Below are 11,627 nucleotides of genomic sequence, written 5' to 3' on the forward strand. Positions count from 1 at the left end.
TCCAGTATGTGGAAAAAGTATGGTGCTACTAATTGACCTCCCAGGTCGTGCGATTTGACAACTCTCGATTATTTCCTGTGGAGCCACGTGCAGTAACTGTTTTATGCTGGTAAACCAGCAACCAGCGCACGATGCTTTGTCTCATAGACAAAAAAATACTCTTAAAATAGAATAAAAGATATACTGTTCGATAGCTGACATCAAAACTCAAGCCACTTTTTGGCGTTTTGGTTGCGGTTATTTTCGAATATAGACTTTATTTAGGAGTTAGGATTACTAATGGACCTATCACCAACTAATTTGGGAAGCACATTTGTTTTTATATAAAACATGTTTCTGTTGATTTTTATTAAAATCCGATTAATTACACTGTACAACAGAAAAAAAATTACAAGGTCCGACCAATAAATTTTGATAGAGGAGACAAAAAAAAAGACACGTGTATCGGCGTAAGGATCACATGGTTTCTTATGCCGATTAACAATAAGAATGTGCTAGAGTTGGGAAACTTTAACCCCCCCTCAAATGAAATTCAGATGTAAAATATTATAACGCCGATACACGTGTCTTTTTTTTTTATCTATAATTTTGGAAAAAAATTGATTTTGTTGTATAGAGTTATTAATCAGTTATATCCCAATAACCATTTTTACTGGTATTCAAGTCGAAAGCAAGTGTAATTCAAGCCTTGAATTATATTCAAGCAATTTAAATACAGATAAATTCAAGCCATATGTTTTTTGTTTGAAAAATATTTAATTTTATCAAATATTTTTCAAGTTTAAAACATAATTACATTTGCATTCAAGTCAAATTCCATCAAAATGTTCAAGTGCTTGAATTTTTGGTACTTTGGTGCTTAATGGGATACGTTAAAGTCCAACTCCAGGAGGCAAATTTACAAGGACAGATAGATGGAGACGGACGGACAAATCTTATTCAACTCAATAAAATATTTAGTAAATACAAAAACATACCAAGATTCATTATAATCAGATTAGTTTTTTAGGATATATGGCAGTATCGTGAATCCTTGCTGTATATTTTAAGCTTAGTGTGTATAACAAATGCAGATTTTTAGATTAATTGTGCAGCCAATATCAAAAATTATAATTGATCTGATTTTTTCCAAAAATTTTATGTTGTTTTTCAAAAGTCTACTCCTTCCGTTTTTGTCCCATCGTTATATGGGGATAAAGCACTGTGCTCAATGTCATGTAATGATCTTTCGAATAAAAAAAAAATATATCTCTAAAAACGGAAAAAGCATGAGCAGTAACAAAAACAACAACCAAACAAAGACGAATGCTTAAGAGATAATATTAAAAGAAATAATGAGAAGCGCATAGTAAGCAATCGTTAATATAAATAAAGCAAGTAGGGATTTCTTCAAAAGGAGTGATGTGCAACACTTTGAATTGGTTTGACTATTTGGTTCTGAATTTTTACAAATTGCAATTAAAAGAGGAGTGGAGATTTGTTTATTTTCTTTTGCAAATCGTTCAAACTTACCTGAATGGCATCAAATGTTTCAGCAATATGAACGTAAATTCTAAAATATATAAAACATGTTTAATTCACAATCGTTTTGCTATTTTAATTGAAAAATATAAAATAAAATAAAATTCGTTTACCATTAAAAATAATTAAATAATTTAAATAAAAAACATTTAAAATAATTTTTTTGTAAATTCACCCAATATATTCAGTTGACAGCAGCAGTAAACGAATTTTTTGAAAAGACAAAAAAAGTAGACGTATATGGGGCATTTCATTTCAAGTGAACCAACTTTTGAAATCGATGTCTTTCGATGGGGATGAAAATTGCACCAAGGTTAGTTCTATTGGATAGTAACTCAGACACAAGTTTTCAACAAGAGAAACTCTGAGTTAGAGGTGGTCAAATCTTTCGAAAAAAAATATTAAAAACAAGTAAGAGTACTGTATTCGTGCCGAATCTTAAATACCCTCCACCTAAATATGATGGTATATCAGCGGAAATAATATAACAATTGTTATAAAGACTAGTATACGCACAAGATATTTTATTTCAAATGTACAAAAAATTGTATCTAATTCAGCAATTTACAATTGAAATTCCTATTATAACGTATGAAATTTAACAATTTATATACATAATAATTAGTTAATACGTTTGGATCAACATTTTTCCTTTTTAACTTCAAGTGAAGAAACAGAGTATAAAAAAAATAAAATATATAAAAAAATATCAAAATATTTGGGAATTATATGGGAGCTATGACCTATTATGATTCGATTATCATAAAATATTTTAACGTGATTTTTATGTATATATATGGGAGCTGTGTCCAATTATAAACCGATATTCACAAAATTCAGTAGTATGATTTTTGAATACAAATTACTGATCTGTGTACTATTTTGGTTCAATATATGGAAGTTATGATGCATTTGAAGGGATATTTTTGTAGAATTTTATATAAACAACACACTAGAGTGGACCTTATATGGGAGCTATGACGAATTATGGACCAATATTTAAAAAATCTTGTAGTACGATTCTTGGATACAAATTACTGATCGGTGTAAAATTTTGGTTCAGTACAGATTATTTTGTATATTTGTGCAGGCTAATGTGTTTCCAGGAGGTGGTTCTTATATGGAGGCTATGACCAATTATGGACCTCTCATCGTAACATTTGGTACATCGATTTTTGTATATATTGAACAAATTTGTTTCGTATTTCAACCTGATAACTGTATTATAAGATATTTATGAGGATTTTAGTGATTTAAATATGGACCGATATTCACAAAATCCAGTAGTATGATTGCTGGATACAAATTACTGATCTGTGCGTAATTTCATTTTGATATCGATTTGTTTTAAATATTTATTAAGGAAATGGGCGTTATAGGGGAGCTATGACCAATTATCGGCCAATCTGCGTAAAATTTGGTACAGAAATTTCTATGTATATACTTATTATTTTTGTTGAATTTTAACATGATAAAGTTATTTATAAGAGATTTATGAGTACTTAACTAATTTTCAGAAGTGGATCTTATATGGGAGCTATGGTCAAATATGGACCGATATTCACAAAATCCAGTAGTATGATTTCTAAATATAAACTACAGATGTGTGTGAAGTTTTGTTTTGATATTTATATTTTTTAGATATTTATGTAGGTTATTGTGTTTTTCGGAAGTGGTCCTTATATGGGAGCTATAACCAATTATAGGCCGATCTTCATAGAATTAGGTTCAACGATTTTGACATATATGGGGATTATTTATGTCGAATTTCAACTTGATAGCGACATTTATAAAACTATTTATGCTTATTTAAGAGATTTTCGGATGTATACATTATATGGGGGCTATGGTCAAATATGGACCGATCCACGAAAAATTTTGTAATATAATTTTTTTACCACGAAACTTATTTTTGCTGAATTTTATATTGATATTCCTGTTCTGTAGGCATTTATAGACCATAGAACCATATTTCGGGAAAAAATGTGTATGGGGGCTAGGAGAAATCATGATATTAGCTGCAATATATTTACAAAAATTACCAAAAATATGTGAAAATTATCAATTTTTTGTTTAGGTTGTCCCACATTTTAATTCATAACTTTGGTTCCACTGTACCGATTTCGCTGATTTTCAATACCAAACTGGTTAGGACAATAATAAACATTTTTCTTGCAACCCTACTAAGTTTGTTTGCGTATTTCGTACGTGAGAGCGTTTTACACATACGGACAGGCGGACATGGCTCAATCGACTTAGAATTTCATAAGCATCAATAATATATATACTTTGTTGGGTCTCAGATGAATATATCTCAATGTTACACACGGAATGACAAACTTATATATACCCTCATTCACCACTTATGGTGTTGGAGGGTATAAAAAAATAAAAAATGTTTAATATTTTTTTCCGAAATCAAAAATTTTTTTTAATTTTTTTTTTAAAATAGGCCCTTTTTTTGAGAAAAAAAAATGTTGAAAAAAGGGCCCATTTGAAAAAATGTTCGATTTTGCAATAAAAAATTCAAAAATTGTATTTCTTGAGTTACAAAATATTTATTTTGATAGATATCCCACTCGCATCCCACTAAGCGGCCAAATAGGTCCTCAAGGAAAATGTCTAAGCTTTATATAAAGAAAAAATGGCCCATTTTGAAAAAAAAAATTTTAAATATTTTTTTTCGAAAGATTGAAGAAAGAGCTATCTAAGCTATTTGGGACACATTTTGCTAAGAATAATAGGTAATAAGATACATGGATAAGAAAAAACAGCTGCTTGGCCAAAATGTCAAATGTTGACCCCCTCTAACTCAGACTTTCTCCTGTTGAAAAATTGTGTCTGAGTTACTATCCAATAGAACTAACCTTGGTGCAAGTTTCATCCCGATCGGAAGACATCGATTTCAAAAGTTGGTTCACTTGTCATGAAATGCCCAATATATTAGTTTTATAATTTCGTTTGAATTTGACGGAGAAATTATTGTGATTTGTAGCACACCTCACCCACCCCTTATAGTATTAAAAAATTCTGGGATTTTACCATATACGTTTATCACTCCTGGTATCAAATCAATTAGTACATATTTAGTTAAGTGAATGCCGGACATAATTACCTAGATTTAATTACTCAAATACTTTTAGTATAACAAAATTGATTTTCAAATAAATCACTTAAGAATTCAACGTAACAATGTGGAGTTGCGGGAAATTGCTAAAATTCTTAATTTTATTAATACTGCAGCACATTATACAAGGCTGGGTAAATAGAAATTTTATGATCAAATCCATAAATACTAATAAAATAAAACAATTCTTGTTTACAGCTCATAAATTTTGAATCGTATAGCCAAGAGATTAACCCTGATATTGTAAAATTTATGAATTTACGTCTAATTAACATTACAAATCACCAAAATGTAGTTAACGGTTCTTTAATGTACAGAAAAGATCTTGACAAATTTGATATTGCATTTATTGTTACCTCTACAAATAGAAATGGCAAAAGGTGGACCCTGTTTAATGTAACCGTAGATGGTTGTGATTATGTAGAGAAATCCAGCCGTAAGAATGTGAAGTTTCCTTACATATTCCTTACAGAATTACGCACCTCAAATCCAGATTTTCCAACAAAATGTCCCATAGCAAAGGTAATTAAATTCAATCAAAATGTAAAATTTATATTAATATTTATTTATTATAAGGACAAAGAAATTTTCATTCGGAATTTTTACATCAATGCTGAAAAGATATCCTTCAACTTTCCGGAATTATCATATAATGCTGTAGTCATACTGAGAGAACGTCGGATCCAAGTGTTTAAACTTGTCGTTGATGGTTCAGTGAAAACCAGGAAATAAACTGATTGCTTAGGCCTCTAATACACGGTTGTCATATTCTTACAAAGTTGTCAGAAAATGTTCATGGTTAATAACCATATGAGGAGCCGCAGAGCAAAATATACTTTTTCGAATTTTTTTACAAGTTGATATTTTGGGTTTTTTAAAATATTTGCATTGAAATCTTCTAGAAAAAACTAATTTCCAAAAATTTTTAAATTCCCAAAAAAGTATCTTTTGTTCTTAAGCTCCAGGTTTTCAGATCAAGGTTTTGAAATATTTATTGTGAAAGAATATAATACCAATAATAACATTAAAATTGCAACAAAAAATTAAAAATTACCTGTGTTTTTATGCCCTCCACCACCATAAGTGGTGAATGAGGGTATATATAAGATTGTAACATTGAGAAATATTCATCTGACACCATCTGAGAAATTTTAAGTCGATTGAGCCATGTCCGTCAGTCTGTCCGTCTGTGTAAAACACGCTCCCTTCCAAAATACGAAAACAAACATAGTAGAGTTACAAGAAAAATATTTACTATTGTCCTAAGCAGTGGAACCAAAGTTATGAATTAAAATGTTCACATATCATTTGTAAATATATTGCAGCTAATATCATAAAATTTTGCACTCGTAACTGTTATGATAAAAGTAGTATCTCTGGTGAAAATTATAAGAATCGGTCCATGATTTCTCCTAGCCCCCATACAAATTTCTTCCCGAAATATGGTTCTATGGTCTATAAATGCCTACAGAATAGGAATATCCATAGAAAATTCAGCAAAAATAAGTTTCGTGGTAAAGAAAATTATATTACAAAATTTTTCGTGGATCGGCCTATATTTGACAATAGCCCTAATATAAAGTACACTTCCTAAAATCCCTTAAATAAGCATAAATGTCTTATAAATGTCGCTATCAAGTTGAAATTCGACACATATAATCTTCATATATACCAAAATCGCTGTACCTAACTCTATGAAGATCGGCCGATAATTAGTTATAGCTCCCATATAAGGACCACTTCTGAAAAACATAATAACCTACATAAATATCTAAAAATATCAATATCAAAACAAAATTTCACACAGATCCGTTATTTACATTTAGAAATCATACTACAGGATTTAATGAATATCGGTCCATATTTGACCATAGCTCCCATATAAGGTCCACTCCCGAAAATCACTAAACTCATAAATTTCTTAGAAATATAGTTATCAGGTTGAAATTCGAAACAAATTTGTTCAATATATGTATACAAAAATCTATGTACCAAATGTTACGATGATAGGCCCATAATTGGTCATAGCCTCCATCACTTTCGGAAAACTCAATAACCTGCACAAATATCCAAAATAATCAGTACTGAACCAAAATTTTACACCGATCAGTAATTTGTAGAATCGCATTACAAGATTTTTTAAATATTGGTCAATAATTCGTGATAGCTCCCATATAAGGTCCACTCTTGTTAATGGCGTTGTTTATATGAAATTGTACAAAAATAGCACTCAAATACTTAGGCCCATAATAGGTCATAGCTTCCATATATTGAACCAAAATAGTACACAGATCAGTAATTTTTAAAATCATACTACTGAATTTGGTGAATATCGGTCCATATTTGGCAATAGCTCCCATATAAATACATACAAATCACGTTAAAATATTTCATGACAATCTACTCATAATAGGTCATATCTCCCATATAAGTCACACAACCCAATATCTTGAAATTTGTCCAAATATATTTGTATACCCTTTTTATACCCTCCACCACCATAAGTGATGAATGAGGGTATATATAAGTTTGTCATTCCATGTGTAACATAGAGAAATATTCATCTGAGACCAAAGTATATATATTATTGATCCTTGTGAAATTCTAAGTCGATTGAGCCATGTCCGTCAGTCTGTCCGTCTGTCTGTCTGTCTCTGTAAAACACGCTCACGTCCAAAATAGGCAAACAAAATTGGTAGACTTGCAAAAAAAATGTTTATTGTTCTCCTAAGCACTTTGGTATTGAAAATCAGCAAAATCGGTTCAGTGGAACCAGAGTTATGAACCAAAATGTGAGACAACCTAAAAAAAAAATTGATAATTTTAATATAATTTTCCTTATTTGTGCAAATACATTGCAAATAATACCATAAAATTGCACACACGTTATTTTTATGTTAAACGGCCTAACTCTGGCGAAAATTATAAGAATCGGTCTATGATTTCTCCTAGCCCCCATACAATTTTTTTCCCGAAATATGGTTATTAGGTCTGTAAATGCCTACAAAATTGCAGTATCCATACAAAATTCATGAGAAATATGTTTCGTGCTTAAAAAAATTACAACCCCAAATTTTTTGTGGATCGGCCCATATTTGACCGTTGCCCCCATATAAAGTTCATTTCCGAAAATCACTTAAATAAGCATAAATGTCTTATAGATAACGATATTAAGTTGAAATTCGTCATAAATAATCCCCATATATACCAAAATCGCAGTACTTAATTCTATGAAGATCGGCCGATAATTGGTTATAGCTCCCATATAAGGACCACTTCCGAAAAACACAATAATCTACATAAATATCTAAAAAATATCAATATCAAAACAAAATTTTACATAGATCCATAGTTTATACTTAGAAATCATACTACAGGATTTTGTGAATATCGGTCCATATTTGACCATAGCTCCCATATAAGGTCCACTTCCGAAAATCAGTTAAGTACTCATAAATATCTTTATTGTGCTAAAATTCGACAAAAATAATACTCATATACATAGAAATCACTTTACTAAATTGCAGATTGGCCGATAATTGGTCATAGCTCCCCTATAAGGCCCATTTCCGAAAAAGATATTATCCTTAAAAAATATTTAAAACATATCGATATCAAAATGAAATAACGCACAGGTCAGTAATTTGTATCCAGTAATCATACTTCTGAATTTTTTGAATATCGGTCCATATTTAGCCATAGCTCCCATATAAGGTCCACTACCGAAAATCACTAAAATCCTAATAAATTTGTTACAAATATAGATATCAGGTTGAAATTCGAAACAAATTTATTCAATATATACAAAAATCGATGTACCAAATTTTATGATGATAGGCCCATAATTATTCATAGCCTCCATATAAGAACCACTTCAGGAAAACAAATTAACCTGCAAAAATATCCAAAAAAATCTATACTGAACTAAAATTTTACACCGATCAATAATTTGTATCCAAGAATCGTACTAGAAAATTTTTTAAATATTGGTCCATAATTCGGCATAGCTCCCATATAAGGTCCACTCTTGTTAATAGCGTTGTTTATATGAAATTCTACAAAAATAGCTCTCAAATACTTAGGACCATAATAGGTCATAGCTTACATATATTAAATCAAAATAGTACACAGATCAGTAATTTGTATTAAAAAATCATAATACTGAATTTTGTGAATATTGGTCCATAATTGGCCACAGCTCTCATATAAATACATAACAGTCACGTTCAAATATTTTATGACAATCGAATCATAATAGGTCATAGCTCCCACAACCAAATATTTTGAAATTTGTCTAAATATATTTGTATACCCTTTTTTATACTCTGTATCTTCACTTGAGGTTAAAAGGGAAAAATGTTGATCCAAACGTATTAACTAATTATTAAGTATATATTGTTAAATTTCATACATTCTAATAGGAATTTCAGTTATAAATTGCTGAATTAGATACAATTTTTTGTACATTTGAAATAAAATATCTTCTGCGTAAACTAGTCTTTCTAACAATTGTTATATTATTTCAGTTTTTATACCATTATATTTAGGTGGAGGGTATTTAAAATCATAGCTGTAAATTGTGAATATTTTTATTCAAAATATTTTCAAAAACTTAATTATTTTTGAATTTTAGTTATATTTAAAAAAATAAATTTATATTGAAATCATTCTATATAATTCAAAATAGGATACTAATTAGTATATATCTATTTAGAACATAAAGCATTAAATATTATTTGATTTCAATAGAATACGATATTAAATAAATTATACTTAAAAGTTTTTAATAAACATTTATAAAATTATACTAATAGTATTTGTATTTTAGTAACAATAAGTTGTATTTTATTTATTATATAATGAATAGATTTTAAAATATTCTAATCAATATGAAAACATGTAATTATTTTCAAATTATATTTTTATAGTAAAAATGAAATATTAATTTAGTTTATTCAACTAGTTATGAATAAAATATTATTTTACTTATTCGAAAATTTGTTGATAGATTTTATTCGAAGCAATTTTCTTTGAATAATTTTATTTCTCCAAAAAAAAGAAAAATATTTAAATATTCAACAAAAAATTTTAGAATACTTTTTTATTCATAGAAATTTTCTTTGAATAATTTTATTTGTGAAAATAAAGTCAAATATTTTAACAACAAATTTTTGAACAATTTTATAAAAAAATATTTTTGTTTGTGAAAATGAGCTCGGACGATAAAGATTTTTCGAGGATTATGAAAAAGATCCTTCGTTTGCTATAAATAAACAAAAACAATGCTCAAAAATAATTCAACGATATTTTGAACGTCTAATTTCACTTGCAGGGTTATTAAATAGTCCTACGAGGAATGCCATGTAAGACGATCATTTTGAACAACTAGTTACTTTAAAAACAGTTTTTAAAAATAATTCATGAATTTTGTTCTTCACAATTTAAATTAATAATAAACCTCCAATTGAAACCATTAATCTGTGTCCATATTCTAGTGATAATCAATGATTAAGTAATAGTTTTTAAAAATAAAATATTAGATATCAGAGAACTAGTGTTCCAATTACCCGGAATTTTTCCATTCCTAAACTAAGAAAAAACAAGTTAAATCTGAAAAAAATTTGTAATTCGTTTCGAAAATAACTTTTTCAACTCAGAATGCAATCAGAAGATATTTTACAGCAGTATTATTGTGAAATAAATATATTATTTAACATTTATTAGAATTATTTCTATTCAGTAATTTTTGGAAAAATAAATTTATTTGTTTCAAATTTGTGAAAAATAAAAATATTTCTAAAGTTTTATTAGAATTATTTCTATTCAATCATTTTTTGTTTGAATAATTTTAGTTTTTTGTGTTTTGTTTGAATAAATATTCCAAAGAAATTAGTTGATTTTATTTGTATCTAAATGAAATAAATTTAAATTTTATTCAACTTTGTTTTATTTGAATATATAAAATTTTACTATTTTCTAAAAAAAATATCAATATAATTTAATTAAGCTAATATAAAATGATTTTATTTATAATTTATTTGGTTTTAAAAATATATAAATATGCATAAATTTAACTGTAAATATTATTAATAAATTAGACAAATACTTTATTTAACTAATAAATAATTTGGAAAATAAATATTTATAATTGGAAACAAAAACTAAAATAATATAAAAAATATTTATATTTTGTATTTTATTCACAAGTTACAGCTATGTTTAAAATTCGGCACGGCCGAATATAGTACTCTTACTTGTTTATACTCTGTTTCTTCACTTGAGGTTAACAAGGAAAAATGTTGATCCAAACGTATTAATTTATTATTAAGTATATAAATTGTTAAATTTCATACGTTCTAATAGGAATTTAAATTATAAATTGCTGAATTAAATACAATTTTTTGTACATTTGAAATAAAATATCTTCTGCGTAAACTAGTCTTACTAACAATTGTAATATTATTTCAGTTGCTATACCATCATATTTAGGTGGAGGCTATTTAAGATTCGGCACGGCCGAATATAGTACTCTTACTTGTTCATAGGTACAGTTGTACGGCTTCTTCGTATTTGCACTGCTTTATCGGGGACTAGTAAGTACTTGAACAATGGGTAGTCATTTTCTTCATAGTCTTTGATCATTTGATCATTGACATTTTAAGCAACTATTCTGAGGACCAGATCATGATCCTTTAAGGCACACAGAAAAAAATATTTCTTAAACCGTTTCAATTCAAATATTTGTCACATATTGAACTGGTTTCAATTATTTCATTTTGAGTTTAGAATTTGATTATTTAGAATATACAATTTTCGTTATTGGTTGAATTTCAAATACAAAAATTATTGAATAGATAATTTTCGTAATTGAAAACACATTTTTGTTATTTTTTATACCCTCCACCACCATAAGTGGTGAATGAGGGTATATATAAGTTTGTCATTCCGTGTGTAACATTGAGAAATATTCATCTGAGAC

This window comes from Calliphora vicina, chromosome 3, assembly GCF_958450345.1.
Source record: "Calliphora vicina chromosome 3, idCalVici1.1, whole genome shotgun sequence".
Lineage (NCBI taxonomy): Eukaryota > Metazoa > Arthropoda > Insecta > Diptera > Calliphoridae > Calliphora > Calliphora vicina.